The sequence below is a fragment of the Microtus ochrogaster genome, chromosome 7 (assembly GCF_000317375.1).
Source record: "Microtus ochrogaster isolate Prairie Vole_2 chromosome 7, MicOch1.0, whole genome shotgun sequence".
Classification (NCBI taxonomy): domain Eukaryota; kingdom Metazoa; phylum Chordata; class Mammalia; order Rodentia; family Cricetidae; genus Microtus; species Microtus ochrogaster.
In genome coordinates, this window is record NC_022014.1 from 24,088,224 (window position 1) to 24,099,208 (window position 10,985).

The window sequence follows — 10,985 nt, forward strand, 5'->3', positions numbered from 1 at the left end:
AAAAAAAAAAAAAAAAGACTTATTGGGGAAAGCTACTTCTATTATTTTGTTAAATAGACAATTTGTCCACCAAATTGTCTTCTTTTTTTTAATTTAATATGGAATGCTTCATGAATTTGCATGTTATCCTTGCGCAGGGGCCATGCTAATCTTCTATGTATCGTTCCAATTTTAGTATATGTGCTGCCGAAGTGAGCAACAAATTGTCTTCTAAATTGTTATGGTTATGTCCATAGATTAACTAGTCAAAGTGTCAAGAGTAAGTACTCAGCCTTAAATGGGACAGTGTTATCACATACAAGACTCAGAACATTTTGGCAGTGTGTGTAACTGGAAGAAAAGGTGGAGTACTGGGGAATGCTGTCCTTTGAGCAGACAGCTGTGATTACCTGTAAACATCTGGTAATCTCTTCCTTCGGATTTGTAACAGTTAATGTTTAATCAGAGAGGGAGAGACATTTTCCTCGGTGTGATTCTGTAAATAATCTCTCACCCATTTTCCTAGAAGCAAACTCATCGCAGCTTTACAAAAAATGAACAGGTTGGGTATGGTGGTACATGTCTCCCCAGCACCTGGAAAGGCGAGGAAGATGCATCTCTGTGAATTTGAGGCCAGCCTGGTCTACAGAGTGAGTTCCAGAATAGCTAGAGATGTACAGAGAAACCCTATCTAGGAAAACCTAAAAAACAAACAAACAACAAATAAAATAGACCAAAAAAAAATCTCCTCACCAGAATATGATGTCAGATGTGGTGGCACACACCTTAAGTACCAGCACTCAGGAGGCAGACATAGGTAGATTTCTATGTTTCAGACCAGCCAGGTCAGGCAAAGCTACATAGTGAGACCCTGTCTCAGAAATAAAACGAACAAAACAAACAAACAAATGCCTAAAATACAAAAAGTAGAAGGGAGACAAACTGGGATGAGAAAGAGGATCAGCAGGAATAGGAATGGACAAGAAAAGATAATAGGGGTGAAGATGATCAAGATACATTATATACATGTATGCAAAAGTCATAATAAACCACACACACACACATATATAATGCTAATAAAAACAAAAAGAAATAGGCCGGGTGGTGGTGATCTTTAATTCCAGCACTCGGGAGGCAGAGGCAGGCAGATTTTTGTGAGTTCAAGGCCAGCCTGGTCTATAAGAGCTAGTTCCAGGACAGGCTCCAAAAGCTACAGAGAAACCCTGTCTCAAAAAAAAAGGGGGGGGGGAAGAAACTATAATGAAGAAACAATTTTCTAATGAAGATATACAAACAGCTAGGAAGGGGAAAGGCATGGTGGTACATACCTTTAATCCTCCCCAGCACTGGGGAGGCATGTAGATTGAGACTAGCCTGGTCCATATCAAGTTCCAGAACAGCCAGGACTTCATAGAGACTCTGGGTCAGGGTGTAAGGCTGCCTGCTGCCAAACCCGATGACCTGAGTTCAATTACCAATATCCAGGGATATGTAGAGAACCAATTCCACAAAGTTTCTGTGACTTCCGCTTCACCTATGCTACATAAATAAAGGTGATAAAAAGCAAGGGTAGGGACAGGTGAGATGCTCAAGAGGTTAAGTGCTTGCTATACAAGTCTGACCACTTGAGTGTCATCTTTAGAGTATGGATACTGCCACATGAATCTGTAATCCAAGTACCCCTATGGATGATGGGATGTGGAGACAGGAAAGTCACCTAAGAGGCTCTTGGGCTAATTAGCCCAGAGTACAAAGCAGGGCAGTGGTAAGAAAGACCTCATCTCAAAACAAAGTGGAAAGAGAAAACTGCTTAAAATTGTCCTGACTCCCAAAAGGTCCACATGCACACTCACAAATCATAAATAACATTGCAAAATGAAAACGAGCGGCATCAATGTTTATATGTAAGTCTTTGGTAGACACAAGGATTTGTTTCTCCTGTTACCTTTGCTTTAAAGGACAGATTTGCTGGGAATGACAGGTATTTCCTCTAGGCATATTCAAGAGTATGGATTGACTTCCATGTCTTGCATCTATGGAAATCCTTTGTGACCTGATTTAAAGTTATAGTTTCCTGAGAGAAGATTTTTTTCCTTTGGTTTGCCAGTCTGGGATACTAGTTAGAGGTCACCTCAAATATGCGGTCAAGGCTCTTCAGAGTACACAGGCAGTACTGAGATTCAGAACCCACCCCAGGGTTAGTTCATGGCCACTCACTCTCTCAATGAGGCTTATTGCCCTGCCTGCACAGTGAGGATTAGGACTTCTAATGTGAACCCTCTTGAGAAGACTCCCATGCTTCTCATCCCAACAAAGATTTTCAAGGAAAGCTCTAGGTTTCCAGCATTTGACAGAAATTAGTGCCATCTCACTTGGGCACTCAAGTAATGTACAATAATCTTTTCTCATTTAGTTCTTAGGACCTAAAGCTGGACTTAGTGGCTCACTTGTCTAATCCCAGCACTCCAGAATTTGATGCAAGAGAATTAACATGACTTGAAGCCCACCCTGGGCTAAACAATGAATTCCAAGCCCACTTTTATCTTAAGAAAACAGAACAGAATCTGTATATTCTTGTTATGCCAGCTCAGGAAGCATAATGTTATAGTCAGCATTTCAGTTATGTTAATAAAGAGGTCCCTTCAAAGTATCTAATCCTACCATAGTAGCAAAGATGAAAGACATCATTAAACTCTTTGTGGTACATGCTTGTAATTCTAGAACTAAAGAAGCTAAGGCAGAGGGTTCAAGACTTTGAGGCCAATCTAGGCTACATGGTAAGATCCTGTCTGAAAACAAACCAGAAAAGCAGAGAGAGAAAAAATTCATCAAAGTGCTTAAGATTGAAGGTAGAACATAGTAAAGACATAATTTCACAGTTGCTTTTTTTATTACTATCAATACTATTATCCTCATTATTGACTATGCCCATGAGCCATGAAAACTGGAGGGTTCTCATATGTGTTTCCATAAATAAACTTTTAGAAAAATTCAGAAGGTCAAAGTAAAAGAAAAAAAATTAAGTAAAAAGACATTTGTAGTTCTCCAATATGTATCCCACTTCAAACTAACCCAGTAAAGCCAATGAACTATGATCCAGAGGAAGGAGGGGTTAGGAGATGGCTCAACAGGCAAAGGCACTGACTGAGCTCTGGTGCTATCACCCTAGTTTAGACTGTGGTGGGAGACAGAGACGGGAATCCTACAAGTTCACAGGTCAGTTCATCTGGAGTATGCTGATCATTAACGGAAGCAAGAGTTCTCTGCCTCGCCGGGCGGTGGTGGCACACGCCTTTAATCCCAGCACTCGGGAGGCAGAGGCAGGCGGATCTCTGTGAGTTTGAGACCAGCCTGGTCTACAGAGCTAGTTCCAGGACAGGCTCCAAAGCCACAGAGAAACCCTGTCTCGAAAAACCAAAAAAAAAAAAAAAAAAAAAAGTTCTCTGCCTCAACAAGAAGGAGAGAACTAACTCCCGAAAGTCATCTTCTGACCACTAACGGGCACACCCCCATTCTAATACACACATAAATAATACATAAAAATTAAAATTTATGTTTCAATAATAAAATGCAAAGAAAAACCTGTTTTCTCCTTTGGTGGCAGCACCTAAGTTTACCTAATAGCACTTCTCTTATTCTAACAATGAGCCATATGCACTGAAATAATTTGGGAAACAAAGCTACACTGACAGCACTGCTGAGCTGGTCATGGCAGTACATGCTGGCAATCTGAGTACTTGGTAAGTAGATTCAGGAGGATTAGGAGTTTGAGCTAATCATCAAGCTTATAAAAGGCCAATGTGGACTATATGAGACTGTCTCAAAAACCCGAAAGCAAAATAAAACAAAATGAAAATCAATTCAAACCAAAATTAAAAAAAAAAAACCCATGATGTTTGATATGAGAGAGAACGGAAATCTCTCTGATAAAGTCTTGTTCATGTCACCATTTTCTTCCAAAAATTTACAAAGGAAAATGCAGGTACATTGGAACAGCAACCATACGGAGGAAATCTCATGCCTCATCATCCATTCTGAGCTCAACTAAGCATTTCCGTGGACACTGTGAGTTACATAGGACAGACTCATCTTGAAGAGTGGATCAGGGCCAGGCGGTGGTGGCGCATGCCTGTAACCTCAGCACTCGGGAGGCAGAGGCAGGCAGATCTCTGTGAGTTCGAGGCCAGTCTGGTCTACAAGAGCTAGCTCCAGGACAGGATCCAAAGCTACAGAGAAACCCTGCCTCGAAAAACCAAAAACAGTGGATCACTATAGATCCTAACTTTCTGCATCTGTTCCTGAGGTAAATGATGCTCATATAAATCTTTATTGTGTAATGAGTCTAAATTATACAACATAAAAAACAACATATGTGAAAGCACACAGTTCCAAATCAACAAAGTTACGTGTCAGTGAAACCTCGTGAGGTATGTGAAAACATGGTGCCTGGCACACAGTAAGTATAAAATATTCACTTCGGCCTGGCAGTGGTAGCGCACACCTTTAATCCAGCACTCGGGAGGCAGAAGCAGGTGGATCTCTGGGAGTTCGAGGCCAGCCTGGTCTACAAGAGCTAGTTCCGGGACGGGCACCAAAGCTACAGAGAAACCCTGTCTCGAAAAAAAAAAATTCACTTCGTGTGCAAGTCCATGGCAGCTGCACCTCTAAACAAAGCTGCTTTGACTTTGTGGTCATACTGCAGGGGAAAACCATATCAAGGATTTGACCCTTGACTGAGTTCAGAGGAGACAACCCTATGCTGGAGACGAAGAGATAGGAAGAAGTAGATCAGTTGTGCTCTGCTCCCCTCACCTACCAAAGAAGCCTTGCCTTCGGGTCTGATAAAGTATTCTACCCACAGTGGACTAAAAGGGTCAGAATGATATTATCTACATAGCATTTTCATAAATGTTTACAAGATATTTTCACAAGCCCGATCTACTTTTATCTGTACAGAGAGTTCTTTGAGTTGAGTAGGACCATTATAACTTTTCTCGTTTATTGAAAAAGATAAAGGAATATAGGCAGGTTATATGAATTGTCTAAAGCCACACAAGTTGCCTATAGTAGAGGTAGACAGAAAGCTCTATTTGCACTTTACCTCAGAGGAGGGAAAAATACTGACACAGTCCAAGGCCAATCAACTGAGAAAGCAGAAATAGTAATTTTTAAAAGATTTACTGCATTTTAAATTATGTGTATGTGTGTGTTTATGTGGATGAATATGCAGGTGTTCAGAGGCCAGAAGAGGGTGTCAAATCCTCTAGAGTTGGGGTTATAGGTGGTTGTAAGCCACCTTACATGGGTGTTGGGAACAACTGGTTCGCTACAAGAAGAATAATTGTTCCTAGCTGCTGAGCCATCTCTCTAGCCTCAGATGTATTAAATAAAAGCTAGGAGTATAGCTTGGTAGAAAAGCATTTATTTACCATGTGCTAGGTCCTGTTATTTCACAGGAAAAACACAAAAAACATATGTAATGAATAAATACATGAAAAGATACTCAAAGTGAGAAGCTATAAAAAAAAAATTAGAACTACCATGATTTGGGTGTGGTGGTATACTCCTTCAATCTTGTACTTGGGAAGGTGAATTTGAGGCTGGCCTGCTCTACATAGCAAATTTCTAGGAGCCGGGCGTTGGTGGCGCACGCCTTTAATCCCAGCACTCAGGAGGCAGAGGCAGGCGGATTTCTGTGAGTTCGAGACCAGCCTGGTCTACAAGAGCTAGTTCCAGGACAGGCTCCAAAACCACAGAGAAACCCTGTCTCGAAAAACCAAAAAAAAAAAAAAAAAAAAAAATTCTAGGAGAGCCAGGGCTCTATGGTGAGACCCTTTCTTCAAACAACAACAACAAATACAAAGGCACATACACAAACAAACACAACAATAACAACAAAAACATATAAGGAGAAAATCATAATCACTTCACACTTATTAGTAAAGAATTAACAAACAAAATCAAAATATAAACAAACAAGGTTTGGATAGTTGGCTCAGCAGTTAAGAGCACTTGCTGCCCTTGCAGAGAACCTGGGGTTCAGTTCTCAACACTCACAGGATGGCTCACAACCATCTTTAATTCTAGTTCCAGCAAATCCAATGCTCTCTTCTGATTTCCATGGGGACCGGGCACATACATGTAGTCAGAGCACCCATATGCATTAAAATAAAATAAATCTTAACCTGTATCAATCAACAGATGAATAGTTAAACAAAGTGCTATGTATACTTACAATGAATAATTATTCAGTCTTAAAAAGGTAAGACATTCTGACATGCTTCACAAAAAGGATTAACCCTGAAGATATTATATTAACTGAAATAAGTCACTCACAAAGAGAAATATAGACTTCATAGCTTAGTCAGATTCAAGGAGAGAGAAAATACAATCGTAGTTTCCAAAGGCAGGGAGCTGAAGGTGTGAGAAATGGGTACAGAGATATAACTGGAGAAGATGAAAAGGTCCTAGAGATGAATGATGGGGATGACTGTATAACGATGAGAATGTACTTAATGCCACAGAACTGTGCATTTAGAAAAAGTTAAGATGCTATATTTAACATTACATATGTTTTGTTACAATAAAACAAAATAAAATAGGAAGAACATACTTTGAAGAACTAGACTAGCCAGATGTGGTAGCACAAGCCTTTAAGCCCAGCACTAAAGAGCTAGAGGCAAGAGGATTTCTGTGAGTCAAGGCCAGCCTGATCTACTTAACAAGTTCCAGGCCAGTCAAGGTTAAGTGGTGAGACCCACTTAACCTTGACTTAAAATGAAAAAAGGAAGCTGGGCAGTGGTGAAGCACACCTTTAATCCCAGCCCACAGGAGGCAAAGACAGGAGGATCTCTGTGAGTTCGAGGCCAGCCTGGTCTACAGAGCGAGTTCCAGGATATGTTCCAAAGCTACAAGAAAAACCATGTCACAAAAAAGAACAAACAAACAAAATAAAGAAAAAGAGAAAGAAGAATTAGAATAATTTAGAGGAAAACTGTCTTTCTTTCTAGGTCCTTAGCCTCTTAAACTGTCTGGTACAGCACTTCACAGCTTTGATATTGATAAACAAAAAGGCTATCAATAAACAAGGGCTTCCCTGTGAACCTGGGACATTTGAAGAAGCAACCTAGGCAGGCTGTGGGCTCTCCTGAATACTGTGGTCTGAATCTCAGTGTCAAAGTCAGCTCCGTCTATGTAAGACCCAGAATTAAAGAAAGGAACCATAAGAGCTCCTTCTGTAGTCAGGATATAGGACCCCAAATGAAACATAGTTCTTACTTTGGGAAGACTAAAAATGGCATTATACAAAAATATAAGTAAAACATCAAAGGTCAGCAGCATTCAGCGCAATGTCCACTGTGTTTTAATGTTCTTACAGAGACGACCCAGTCATTACTCTGTCTTCAATGGCAGAACTGCCTGCTTTTCTTTTCTTTTTTTTTTTTAAATGGGGTCTCACTGTGAAACTCATGTAGACCAGATCAGTCTTAAACTCACAGAGATACACCTGCTTCTGCCTCTTGAGTGCTGGGACTAAAGATGTATGCCACCTCACCTGGCATGAACTCTCTGTTCTTTAATGTTTAGTTTGAAGGCTAGAAAAGAAAAGATTGGATCTTGGGAGGAATGTCTTCTTTGGTCTACTATTGTACCAAGGGTCTAATATCAAAGTGTTAGATGAATATTGTTTAATGATTTCTACTCTGCTCATTCATATCTCTATTTTTTTTTTTTTGGTTTTTCGAGACAGGGTTTCTCTGTGGCTTTGGAGCCTGTCCTGGCACTAGCTCTGTAGACCAGGCTGGTCTCGAACTCACAGAGATCCGCCTGCCTCTGCCTCCCGAGTGCTGGGATTAAAGGCGTGCGCCACCACCGCCCGGCTTTTTTTTTTTCGTTTTTTGAGACAGGGTTTCTCTGTGGTTTTGGAGCCTGTCCTGGAACTAGCTCTTGTAGACCAGGCTGGTCTCGAACTCACAGAGATCCGCCTGCCTCTGCCTCTCGAGTGCTGGGATTAAAGGTGTGCGCCACCACTGCCCGGCTTTTCTTTTGGTTTTGTTTTTTTTTTTTTTTTTTTTTTTTTTTTTTTTTTTTTGTTTTTCGAGACAGGGTTTCTCTGTGGTTTTGGAGCCTGTCCTGGAACTAGCTCTTGTAGACCAGGCTGGTCTCGAACTCACAGAGATCCGCCTGCCTCTGCCTCTCGAGTGCTGGGATTAAAGGTGTGCGCCACCACTGCCTGGCTCTCTAACTATTTATATATTTATGAGGATAGGGAGATGGCTCAAGTTTATAAAAAGCCTGCCACACTGGGGAGATAAAGGGAAAAGGAAAAAAAAAAAAGGAAAAGCCCCACTATTCCCAAAATAAAGACTCCACTCAGGGCTGGAAGTTAATGTCTCAGTTGCTTATGTTACTGTAGTCTTTAAATGCTAAGGTGGAAGTGATCAGCTATAATTCTGATGGCTATCTTGAGCCATTCTTTATATTGTACTTTATATGCTGTTCCCTAAATCAGGCAAAGGCAAATCATGAACGATGTTTTCTGTACGTCTAGTAAAGACATGTTTTTGAAAATTAAAAAAAAAGGAGATTAGGTGGACTTCAGAGATGGCTGAGAGGTTAAGAATGTGTACTGCTTTTGCAGAGGACCAAAGTTTCATTCCAGCTTCTATGTCAGAAAGCTCAAAGCTGCATCTAACTCCAGCTCCAGAGGATCTGATGCTCTTTTCTGGCATCTGTGGGCACTCCCATACATGTGGCACAGACTAAGAAGACACACACAAACACCTTTAAAAAGATTAACAATGACTGATCTAATTATGATAATTTTTCTGAAGTCATTTTAATACCATTTTCCTTGACTTTCAAGTCCAGATCTCACTTGAGTGTGAAAGATTTCTTTTAATATCCATAACCCATCTGTGACATTTGCCTTCCACCTCTACCTGTACATGTGTTTCCTACAGAGGGCTGCTCCTTCAAGTGAGATGTGTAAGACTTCTATAGATGTTGGGAAACAAGATGGAACAAAAATGCTTCACACCTGGCTCCCAAATTACAGGAACGCTGGACTAAAGCCAACATAAGCTGGCACAGCACCAGCTGAAATGGACATCAATTAATGAGCCTGTCATCTTTCAAGACTACAGTTTTTTGTTTTTTCATTCCTCAATCTGTATCGTTCCACAACCCAGCCATGGAACCCCAGTAGGGTTTTTCAGATGGGATCATTTCCCTCAGATTCCACACTTGCAGATTTACTGCAGAACTTGTTTTTAACCCTCTGTTTTTTTTTAAACCAAAATGATTACTCCACATTGTAGGTTTTTTGTCTTCAATTGAACTTATTTGTCTTTAGTAAAAAGAGAAAATTGTACCTTCAAAGCAAGATAAAGAAAAGTTCAGAGCTGCCTAAAAGCTGATGCTTTGTTTACTAAAGGCATTCTAAATAACTCAGATTAGTAAAGAGCCAGACAGTCTTTTCTTTATACATCATTTCTACTGGGGTCAGAGGCCAGACAGCCTTGACCAGACAACACTATCCTGAAGAAATGAACAGTCGTCCAGTACTTGAGCAGGCCTCCTCTGACCACAGCAGGCAGTGTCAGTGATCCACATCATACACAGAAGAAAAAAAGAAAGAAAGAAAGAAAGAAAGAAAGAAAGAAAGAAAGAAAGAAAGAAAGAAAGAAAGAAAGAAATTCTGTTCTGTCTAGTCAGAGGCAAACACTGTTTGAGAAAAATTCCTCAATAGGGACTAGCAATTAAAAAGTGATAGGTTTCACCTGGAGTGATGACACACACCTGTAATCCTCAGGAAGCTACTGCAAGAGGATCATGAGTTTGAGATCAGCCTGGACAAACACGAAAGCAACAAAATTCCACATAGCATCTTCTCTTTATTTTTGTCCAATGGGCAAAACATGTTTTCTAGGCCTTACCTAAATGGGCTGCTCTGGAAAGAATTCCAAGGAACATGAAAAGTCCCATGGTAAGTATCCCATCCACATTTAGTGTATGTTCTGAGAACTGATTTAATTGCTTTAGGGGGCTATCCACTGTTGCTATTCTCATGCAAAAGCCCATGGGGCAGAGCTCCGAATAAGCTCAGCTGATGCCTGTTTCAAGAGTCCAGCTCTTTAAGCAGGTGGCTCCTTGGAGTTGTCACTTTAGGACTCAGGAGGAACGTTGTAGTTACATAAACAACTTCATTGTGGGGCATATACACACAAGAAACCTGCTCATTCTGTTTTCTAAAACCGCCAAGGCCTCAGTGGGTCTGGAGTTGATGGCAACCAAGTCAAGACCAAGGTAAAGCCCAGAATCAACAATAGAAGTAGGGACAGGAAACAGGGAGTGGTTGAAGAAAGCTGCAGACATCTATCTGCAGAATTAGATTGTCACTCTCCCTTCCCTTTCCCCTTTTCACAATTAAAAAAAAAAAACCTTCAAAAGGGATGCACCTTGCACATTTCTGCTGACTCAAGTCTCAATCAATCTCCTTACTTTGCTCTACCAAGAACCTGGGTCCTCCAGGTCTCAGCATTTTGTCAGTTCACATAGCATGAGAGAAAATATTTACAATACATATTTATCTGACTAAAGACCTTTAACCAAACTTAAAAATTATAAAGATTTTTTTTTTTGAGACAGGGTTTCTCTGTGTGGCTTTGGAGTCTGTCCTAGAACTTGCCCTGTAGACCAGGCTGGCCTAGAACTTGCTCTGTAGAACAGGCTAGAATCGAATTCAGAGATACACCTACCTCTGTCTCCTGAGTGCTGGAATTAAAGGCTTGCACCATTACTGCCTGGCTATACAAAATAATATAAATATATAAAGATATTTTAAGACTCAGGAAGAGGGCTGGATATGAAGATCGGGCCAGCCGGGCGGTGGTGGCACACGCCTTTAATCCCAGAATTTAGGAGGCAGAGGCAGGCGGATCTCTGTGAGTTCGAGACCAGCCTGGTCTACAGAGCTAGTTCCAGGACAGGCTCCAAAGCCACAG

At 40.9% G+C, this 10,985-nt stretch overlaps 1 protein-coding gene and 1 non-coding gene across 4 annotated transcripts in view; both read right to left on the minus strand.

Moving 5' to 3' along the window:
* Smg6 (SMG6, nonsense mediated mRNA decay factor) overlaps positions 1-10,985 on the minus strand; it is a 262,312-nt gene that overhangs the window by 99,289 nt on the left and 152,038 nt on the right. The gene's annotated exons all lie outside the window — the stretch shown is intronic.
* On the minus strand, positions 93-199 carry LOC113456428. Its single transcript, XR_003377239.1, has one exon. It is a non-coding gene; the product is annotated as a U6 spliceosomal RNA (small nuclear RNA).